The sequence below is a fragment of the Charadrius vociferus genome, unplaced genomic scaffold (genome assembly GCF_000708025.1).
Source record: "Charadrius vociferus isolate BGI_N301 unplaced genomic scaffold, ASM70802v2 scaffold111, whole genome shotgun sequence".
In the NCBI taxonomy this organism is placed as follows: domain Eukaryota; kingdom Metazoa; phylum Chordata; class Aves; order Charadriiformes; family Charadriidae; genus Charadrius; species Charadrius vociferus.
This window is the reverse complement of record NW_009647046.1, coordinates 3,512,219-3,522,042: the sequence shown is the minus strand read 5'-3', so window position 1 is coordinate 3,522,042 and position 9,824 is coordinate 3,512,219.

The following is a 9,824-nucleotide window of genomic DNA, read 5'->3' as shown; positions in this document are numbered from 1 at the left end:
AGGGTTCATGGGGCTGCAAGCCATGCCCTTCCCTTGCATGTTATAACAGAGGATGTTTTCACCCCTATAAATGTTGGATCCTTTCCTCACAGTTCCTTCTCAGTTATAACTGACAGCATTAAGTTATGTGGGTCAGTCATAGAATGTATTTTACCAGTATTTCCTCTAGTGTATTTTAAATGAAGAAGTGAGCCTTGTAAGTGCCTGAATATCTCTGCTGTCTGCTAGCCCTGGGAGTATAATACAAGGGGTAGGAGGGCCACACCACAGTGCTGGGGTTTTCTATCATTATGGCGAGAGATAGTAGCAGCCCCCATCATTTGGAAATAATGATGCTAATTCTTGTACTGGGCAAAGCATCAACTGTCCACAGAGGACTGTGATTTTCCTGGCTCCAGAGGTGGCATGGATAGGACACCAAGCAGCCTTTCATCTCTGTCGTTCCTCAGATGGAGTTGCTTTCACATTTGCTCCCAGACGAAAGCACCATAATAGTCAGGTTTGCTGTGAAAGAAGTTAAGTGTAAGAGAAGGGAGCACACCTGTCCGTTGATGCCAATGGCTGGGGGTATAGAGCTGTACCCGAATTGATGCCACTTGTGTTTCCATTCCGAGATGCCCAGCCATCAACTCTCCAAGCTTTCACTGCAATTCAGTATTGCCCCTGCTCAAACCGCTGTCTGTGCATGAAAGAGATTTATTTTTAATCAGAGGCCAGTGCTGGTTGCAGGGGTCTTTACTTTGTGACCTTCAATTCTGTTTCTAGGAGGAGACAGTGGGTTTCAGTACCTTCTTGCTGTGGCTGGCTCTGGGTCAGCCCTTCCCAGAACAGATGCCACTGATTCAGGAGGTCTTGCTGCCTCCCCTTTATTTAAGTGCTGGTTACACAGCTCCACCAGGATCCATTGCAGTCATAAACCACGCTCAAGGGATGAGCAATTTAGGGTTTGGAGTCATTGTGGACCAGCCCTGGAGACCTCATGCAATTGTTTTTCATCTCTCTTACACCCACAGTTTTGCTAGATTAGAGTTACTGCAGAACCCAGAGAGTTTCTGACTTGAATTTGAGTTGGGAAAGACATACAAAAGAAAGGAATTTGTGTTGTAAATTAGATTTCTCAGATTTCAGTGATTTGTCATGGAAATGTGGTTCAATCTATGCAGTCGTAAAAACATTTCACATGTTCAAACTCTTCTCATGCTATTGAGTTCCCCGATGTGGCAGGGTACAGTGACTCTAGGAGGTAAGGTTAATTTCAAATCAGCTGTGCTGGAAAAATGACTTGGCACCCCAGCTGGGGAAGCATTAAACCTACAAAATGAGGATTAACCTAGGAACCATTCCCCAATCCTGATGATCTACATGAGAAGACTGGAATCTTGGCTCAAGTTGTTTTCTACCCCTTCCAAAGTGTCCAATGGGGTATATGCTGCCTCTTGGTGCAGCTCAGGTCAGCAGGAGAGCACCCAGGTACCTCCCTGCATGCGTTGTGCTCCCCCACAATCCAAAACAAAAACCATAATTCAGAGCTCAGTCAATGGGGGTGGTCTAAAAATAACAGGATGGAAACCAGTAAATGATGGTTTCTTAGCTTTGCCCGCCTGTGTCCGAGCCAGAGGGGTGCATTTTCAGCCAGTTCCTTGCAACCATCAGAAGTCACCGAAGAAAAGAGCGGGTGATAGGAGAAGCGTCCAAGTTCCCAGGACTCCAGGTGCTCAGGCTTTAAGAAAACGACTAAACGTCCTGAGATGCCTGGAGAAAGAAAGACCTGGCAATGCCGTTAACCCCATTTGCCACACAAACCAGAACCTCTCATTTCTCTTGTGCCTCAGTGGACGTTAGAGAGGCACAGATGCAGTGCCGTGGGCGGTGAGTTCTTCAGCACTTCAAAGAGCCTTTTCCTTAGTGCTGCTGCCATTGGGCATGTTTCATGCTTCACGTTTTGGGCTGCTGCCATACTCAAGCTCTCAATGAATCAAGAGCTGTACAGCACATGGCACACCAAAGAGGAAGGTACTGTGGGAGAGAGGAGCCTGGGACTCTACTGCCCTGCCTTGCCTTGCCTAACCTATCAACCCCTCAGTCAGCTGGAGAAACCACATCTCTCTGCATCTCTGTTTCCTTGCTGGGCATCTTTCTAGCAAGCGTGAGGGGTTTGCTCAGTGGGGCTTCTGGAAGGCAGCTGATAATTTTTATCTCTTTATTTCGGAGCTCGATCAGTGCATGAAGAGGGTTGCATTACACGCTTGGCTGCAGCTGTATGAGACTTGTTGACCCAGGAAGTTCCTCTCTTCCTTTCTGCAGGTTGAAAAAGCCACACTAGGGCTTTTCAGTCTGGAAATGCCGGTCAAGCAGGGAGCTCTGCAAACCCTGCTTACCAGGGTTCCGCCAAAGCGATTCTCACTCAGCCAGAGGGCGGCTGGCTGGCTCAGGTGAGCTCTCCTAAGGCTGGGAGAGCAGAAAGGCCAGTGCCAGGATGCTCCCAAATGCAGCTGCATGCCCAAGCAGCATGGGCAGTGCCAGCTCCACGCTGCCTTCGTGCTGCCAGCCCCAGCCCCATGCGCTGCTTGGGCAGGTAGAGCTGGGCAGGGGAGTTGGCTGCCGAGCGTGACATTTCTGCGTGCGCCTGACAGCATCCGTTGCCATGGCAATGCGTATTTGAGCCTGAGCCGAGCTGCATCTTCCCTGAAGTTGTGAATTGAGCTTAGCTTTATTTATTTAAAACCAACCATAACGAGTGATAGAAAGAAAAGAGACACGTTACAAATCCCCTTGCGCAGGCCGTAGCCAAATGAGTCAGAGGCACTGCAAGCTTTAATCAGCCCACCTGACGTCAAACCTCTCCATCAGAGGAAAGTGCTGCCTGGAAATGTCAACATGCCCAAATGGAAAGGCCAGAAGGTAAATCTTTTCCTGTGCTCACTCACCGAGTAGGAAAGAACAATTCAAATTCAGCCAGTTCCCCAGACACATCTTAATAGCAATCTGATTGAGCCCTTTTCTCCTCCCGATCCTCACCCATTGCGGTTGTTAGTTGCCTGGGGACACAGTCTCTAGGTTTATAGGATCTTTCTAATGCAGCATCAAACCCCAGATCCAGCGAGAACAAGGTGTTACCACCGGCAGCAACAATGGACTCTGCAGGAAGACTCTGTCACTGAAATGAGGTCTCGCACAAACACTGAGCTAACCGTGCCATGATAGCAGTTCCCAGTTTCACACGTGTGAATGCCCAGGGGTAAGAACAGCAACTTAGCTGGGATCTACATCACTTGCAGACAGAAAGTTGGGATGACAGAAAGCAGCGGGAATGAGACTGTGTTGGCCAGAGAAGGTGTCAGCCACCTGTGGTCAGGTCAACGCCAACCCTGAGAGATGGCCCCAGCAATGGGAAACAGTCACAGGCTATAACAGGGGAGTGTCCTCCTGAGAAGAAAAACCCTCCTACATTCTTCCTGCATCCTTTCTAACAGAGCTCAAACTTTGGGTCCCCGTGACATAGACAAGAAAGAGCCCCCAGCTTCAGATACAAGAAGCTCATTCTTTAGCATATAGCATAATTAGGTGTGCAAAGGGGAGAGGGGTCAGCCAAGGACACCTACAGTTTTATCTGCCCCTTTGAGGAATGTCAGGCTAGGAAGCCCAGGGAAACCATCCCTTCCCGGCCCACTGACATTTGCCAGGGGTGACAAAGGGACACACGCAGACATCAGGGGACACAAGCACTCAGAGAAGGAGGAAGGAAGGAAGAATGTAAGATGCAAACCATACCACTTAAAACCAGGGCAGCTTTCCAGTTCCTCCAAAGTGCTCCCCACACCCAGCGCTGTACAGCAGCCAACCTGGTGGGCTTCTGATCTTCTCAAATCACTTAACACTTCCCCCCCTTTTATTTTTGTCCTAAATGTAAGTGTTTTGCTCTGGTGGCTGATCCTGGCAACGTGCCCCAGACATTACACTGGGGTTGCTTTTGCTGTAGGAGATAAGTCTGTAATGAAGGTTTCCTCCGCCGTGTCTCTCTTTCCCCTGTAGTGAAAGTCTGTAATTACCAGTGAGGGGCGAGGCAGACAGCACTGAAACAATGTCATTTGAACGGGGGGTGAGACATGCCTGAATTGCTGGGTTGTGCTTTTCTCCTCGGCAGGACCGCTTGTGAATCCGGCCCTTGCTTTTAACCCTTGGCAGGGCAGGGAGTGCTGCCCCCTCTGACCAGCCTGTGTGCACCAGATCTGCTTGGCGCTGAATGGGGGCAGATCCTGTTGGACATAGCCAAGATATGAGCGTCCAACTTCTTCGCCATGCTTGAGGGGTCAAGTGGCACAAATCAGCGGGGATTGCCTCCTAGTCATCATGCAGGTTTTGGAGTTGACACCGTATGGCACATGCAGTGTGTCAAAGCAGAGCCGTTGCAGTCTCCTTGCCTCGACTCGGCTAGTCCTGTTCCAGCGGCTCTTCAGCTCCCTCCTGCACCAAAGCTGTCTGCTTCCAGTTCCTTGAGGCAAGGTATCTTCTTGGGGTAAAATTCAATCAAATGGGGTGTGTGGCTATACCCCTTATACTTCCTGGGAAAAAGTTTGAGATGTAGGAAATGGTTAAGAGAAATGAGACAATACAGCTCCCTCAGAATGACTCTTAAGGTTGTCTGCAGCCCCATGATGGCTGCCTGGGTCCCTTTTGCAAGCTGGCCTTGCAACCATGCAGGCTAGAAGCCTCTTAGAGTAAAGAAAAATTCACGCATGGGAAGCTGAGGCAGCCACCCTCCTCTCTTGTTCTGTAGCTTCCCATTCACCCGAATTTCCTGAAGGGGAGTTACTTACAGTGTCTTCAAATGCTAACAAACTGCTGGAAGAAGATGCACTCATACTGGAGTTACTCTTTCTTCAGTTAGTCACCCTCAAAGTTGCTTGGTTCTCCAGGGAGATTGCCAGAAAAAAAAAAAAAAAAAAAAGGCAGAGCCTCTGCTCTTTCCAAGGTATGGAGCACAGAGGGCAGATTCTGTGTGACAAAGCAAAGAAACATTCTTAGTAAAGGAGGTACAAGGTGATTTTTTTTCCCCCTTTATCAGTTACTTTCAGAGTGGTGAGTTTTCAGATCTCATCTTTTCTTACAGTACCTATTTACTATTTTGGGGATTTGCTTTCCAATGTGACTAATCCTGCCGCAGGCAGCTGAGCCGCATTCCCAGGAAGCTGAAGGGCTTCCACAGAGGGACATTGCTAGGGGCTGGTGTCTTGTATTCAAGGCTTTCCTTTCCCTAGGTCTGGCATTCCCCACTTCCCTGCCTGTCACTCACTCCTTGATTGCAAGGCAGATTTAGATCTATCCAAGGGCCCTAAGTTCACCTCAGAAAGTATAATAATTGCAGCGCTGAGCTCTGTGGCTTCCCTTTCATTCCCCACATAGCATTAGGGTGCTCATTGAAACCACAGCATTCATGGATCCTTGCCATATGCAAACATGCAATTAATATGCTCTTCACTTTCCCCTCTACTTCCCGAGCAAGAGGGGGGAAAGAAAAGCACAAGTTGTGGTGTGCCTTCCCTCAGCACACGCACACGTATGTGTCTGCACCTCACTCGAGTGCTCCAGCATGGCTCACACCTATCTGGACTTGGTGGTTACCGACGAAACGTGTCCGCCTGCAGGCAGGCATTTAATTTGATGCAGCACCAGTTCTGCGTAGCTGCACGCAAAGCAACGTGCAGAACACAACTCATTCCCCTGTTCAGCTGTGGCAGCAGATTTATGAACGCTCTGGTTTCACAGGTGTGTTCCCCCTTCTCTGGTTTTAGCAGGGAGCTGAGATAGATGTGATGTCCTTGCTGGCTCCCCTCCCTCTCCCACCACTGCAGGTACGCTGGGTACCTGGCTGGGAGACAGCACCCGGGAGAAAGGATGAAATGGAAAGCAGCTGAAGCGGGCTGGAGGGAGAAGTGTGTGTGAGAGAGAGAGAGTTTAAACCAGCCGCTGGAAGGAAATCAAAAAGGAGCTAGATTTCCCGGATGAGGCGGGGCTGTGGAGCAGAGGGGCGAGAAAGGCTCCAGCGTCTGCAAGTCCTTCCTCGAAAGTTACCTTTTGCTAGAGGACGTTTTGCTGGATTCCTCCCCTCCTGTCTTGACTTTTTCATGGGTTTTGAATTGTTCCCACAAAATTGAAATGAGGAAATCACAGCCTGAGTATTGGATATGTAACTACTTGTGCCATCGCACACGGTCTGATTCTGAAGGGACTGCCTGGGGACTGCGGTGCCTCTTCTTTGAACTAGGTTGAAAGTCCCGTTTCCATCCTCACCTTGTTCTCAGTGGGACTTCAGTAGCAGAGGGGACTTACAACGCAGCAGTCGCTCCCTCTGTCTGTGTTGCATAAAACTGAGCAAACCCACCCCTGAGCAATATACTGGGAGTTAATCGAATCCAGAGAAAAGCCAGAGAGAAATAAAAGCCGGACTGCTATAAAGAGCTACTGAAGGGCCAAAGTATGGAGCCTGCAACAGCTCCAGAAAGCCTTCGTGGCTAGGAAAGATGGCTTGTGGCAGAAACCAACTATTCCATCCATATGAACACCGAAGCTGGAAAAATAAACAGGACAAATGGTATCTTTCACCAGATGTGAAGTAAAAGCGCTGCTGTGGTGACAGTCCTAAAGAGCCAGCCTGACCCCCAAAGCAAGCAGCTCTAACAACGTGAATCACTCCCATACCATCTCTCCAGGCTGCAAATGAGGGCAAACCCCAGGCAGATGACCCCTCTTGTAACAACGGAGCCTGCATGCAGCAAACCAAAAATCACTGACATAGGCAATTCACCCCACATTCCTCAAGAAACATTCATCCTCGATGAGTTTGTGAAACCTCCTGGCTCGGTCTGGGGCGGATGGAAACAAAAGCTTTGTCTTTGCAGGCTGCAAAATGGCCTGGATTGCTGTGCATGTGTTCAAGCCCAGGGGCTGCTTCCCCTGTCTTGCACGTCTTGCTCACAACAGTGCAGGGTGAAGGCAAAGTGAATGCAAGGTGGCACGATGAGGGACTTGGCGGTTCTCTCTTCATGGGTATAATAGCAGGCAGTGGCAGCAAGACCAGGCAGGATGGAGGACAGGAGAGCGGGATCCCTTTCTTATGAGAGCTGGGTTGAAGACTCACTTCTCAGCACTGATAAAACGAGCTCGGTCGTACACGTGCATTTGCCCTATCAAATGTTGTGAGGCTGGGAAGGCTTATCTGCTGTCAGTTTGAGACTTGTTCAATCTAACCAGACTTGGTTGCTTTTTTCGGTCTCCTGCTGCGATCAGATTGCAAATAAATCTAAAAATAACATCGGAGAAAATAAGGCTGAAAAGGCATTTGAGCAGTCATGTGATTCAGCCCCTGCCACAAGGTTGCCCCCTGATCAGCCATATCTGTGTCCCGAGAGATGGCTGCCAAAACTTGGTTTTAAAGATGCTCTGTTGAGGGCAACATTGCCACTTCCCAGGCCCCTCGTCTGGCTGCTTGTCCCCTCCAGTGTGGCAAAGGAGAGCAATTCTTGCCTTCCTATTTCCTGCAGCTCTTTGAATGCCTGAAGACTGTTGGTGTGAGGGTCTTCTCTTCAGACCAAAGACGCCCAATTCCCTCAGCCCTTTTTTAGGGCTCCCTTTTTCTCCAGTCATTGCCACTGCCCTCCTCTGGACCCAGCCCAGGTAGTCCCCATCTCGCTCGAGGGGTCACACCCCAGATGGCCACAGCGTGTTGGCTAACACCACGTCCTGCACTGGTCCTCTGCAGAGCAGAAGGGAAACTTCCCGTCTTAAAAGGTTTTGTACATTTCCTACAAAGGTTTGTACAATTCCTACATTTATATTCCAGCGTGGCATTTGCCTTTTTCACAGCCATGTGATGCTGCTAACACTGCTCAAGTGGTGCAGGCGCTGTAGCGGCTGGGCCCCTGCTCCAGCAGTGCCACTCAGCCTGTCCTTCTGCAGGCATCTGGGCCACCTGCAGCACCACATCTGAGTCTTTCCTAATTGCGATCACCTCCCCTCACCCCATCAACACTTCCCCTGTCTTCGGGTCTCTTTTGGAGCACAAAACCACTCGCCTGCAGAAACACCTTTTGGCTTCAGAGGGTCAGCAGTGACACTCTCTGAATGCAGAGGTCATGTTTGTGTTGCCTGTAACGGGCTGTGCTCCCGTCTGATGGGGGGCAAATGTCCATTTCAAAGCTCTACACAAATGCTAGGGATGGGGATCCCTATCGGAGCTCCCCAAGATAGGACAGAGCAGCTTTGCAGTGTGATACCGAAAAGTGAGGTTTGTTACAATCCTTCTAGCCTGCGGAAGTGCAGCAGCAAACGACAGAGGAGCTGAGGCCGGGGCAGTTGTGCTCAGTACTAAGAGTATTAAATAGAAGCAGGGTCTCAGAGCAGGCAATTTCATTTTTTTCAAGCTCTTCTGATCTTCCAATTGGACTTCCCAATCCCTATCTGAATGTGCCAAAGCATTTTTCCTTCAGAGTGCAGACAAACAAGTGAGGTTTACTTTGCTTGACCTTTTCCGATGACACTGCCACCCATGCTGTGCAAACACTCGCTGGAGCTGACACCATCTCAGCTTCCTCGGCCTGACGCTGAGGACAAATACAGCATATGTCTGGAGAAGAGGCTTCCTTCTGTTAACTTGGGCGAGGCACTGAACCAGAAACTCTTGGTTTCATCGGTGAGTCTTCCCAGTTAGGGAAGCGATATCCATGTTTGGTTAGCTTCTTGCTGAAGGGTCTGGACGTATTTCTTCTCCCCATCTTACAGCAGCAAAGGTTTCTGTGTTCCCCCCTTTAAATCTACTGGCACTCACATTGACAAAGAGGTTTCTTTACCATTAAGGAAGGAGGAACAGCATTATTTTCCCAGCACAACTCCGTCCTGGCTGAATTTATGTCTCTGACCCTCTTACCCAAAGGCTCTTTACACTTGACTGAAACATAAGGTAAAAGTAAATGTATCTGAAAGAGCCCATTGTGTGCAAGCATAAAGGCTTTTGTGTGCTGGAGGTAGCGTGCGGTTGCTTGTGCTATGAGTAGCCAAGGAACGCCTTGGGTTGTGCTGTTAGTCCTGAGACCTGTGGGGAGCGTGGAACAAGAGCCTGTGACCATCGCGTGGATGGAAACCCAGTGTCTGGTTCAAGCACAGGCTCCAGCCAGCCTCAGATCTGCACTTTCCCACCACGACCCTCATTGTTGGCAACTTTCAGCCAGGTTTCTTCCAGGAGAGGTGCACCGCTGTCTTTGGATTTTTTCTCCATATGCCTGTGACCAAGAAAGCCATTGCCGGCGGCTGTGACTCCAGTCTGTTCTCTGTGGAGCCATGAAAGCAGGGACAGATTAATAAAACATCAGGCCTCCTTCAACAGGTTTATTATAAGTGGTTTTCCCGAGTGTTGGTTGGAGTAAGGATCAGAGAGGACAGGGATCCATAATCCTATTTATCTGAAGCCATATAATCTTCCTGAAGCTCTTTAATGGTGCCCAACTCTTTTAATTACAGAGCAGCCACATGAGCTGCTGCAGCCAGCCCTACCTGCCAGCCTGTTGTGGAAAGCAGGGGCAAGGAGATCTCCCTTGGGAGAGAAAGGGGGCTTGGGGCTCCCCTTTGGGCACTGACCCCCTCGCAAGAGCCATCTTCTGCAGCTCTGCTCCCCAAAGGATGTAGAGGGGACCACCAGAGACTGCCACCCGCCTTTTTGCTGGCGGCGACCTCAGCCCGAGGGGAGGGTTTGTTCAGTTCATCAAACTCAGATCGCTCTGCCGGAGATCAGCATCACGCTCGGGACCGCGGCAGCCCCGGGCTCGCTCTCC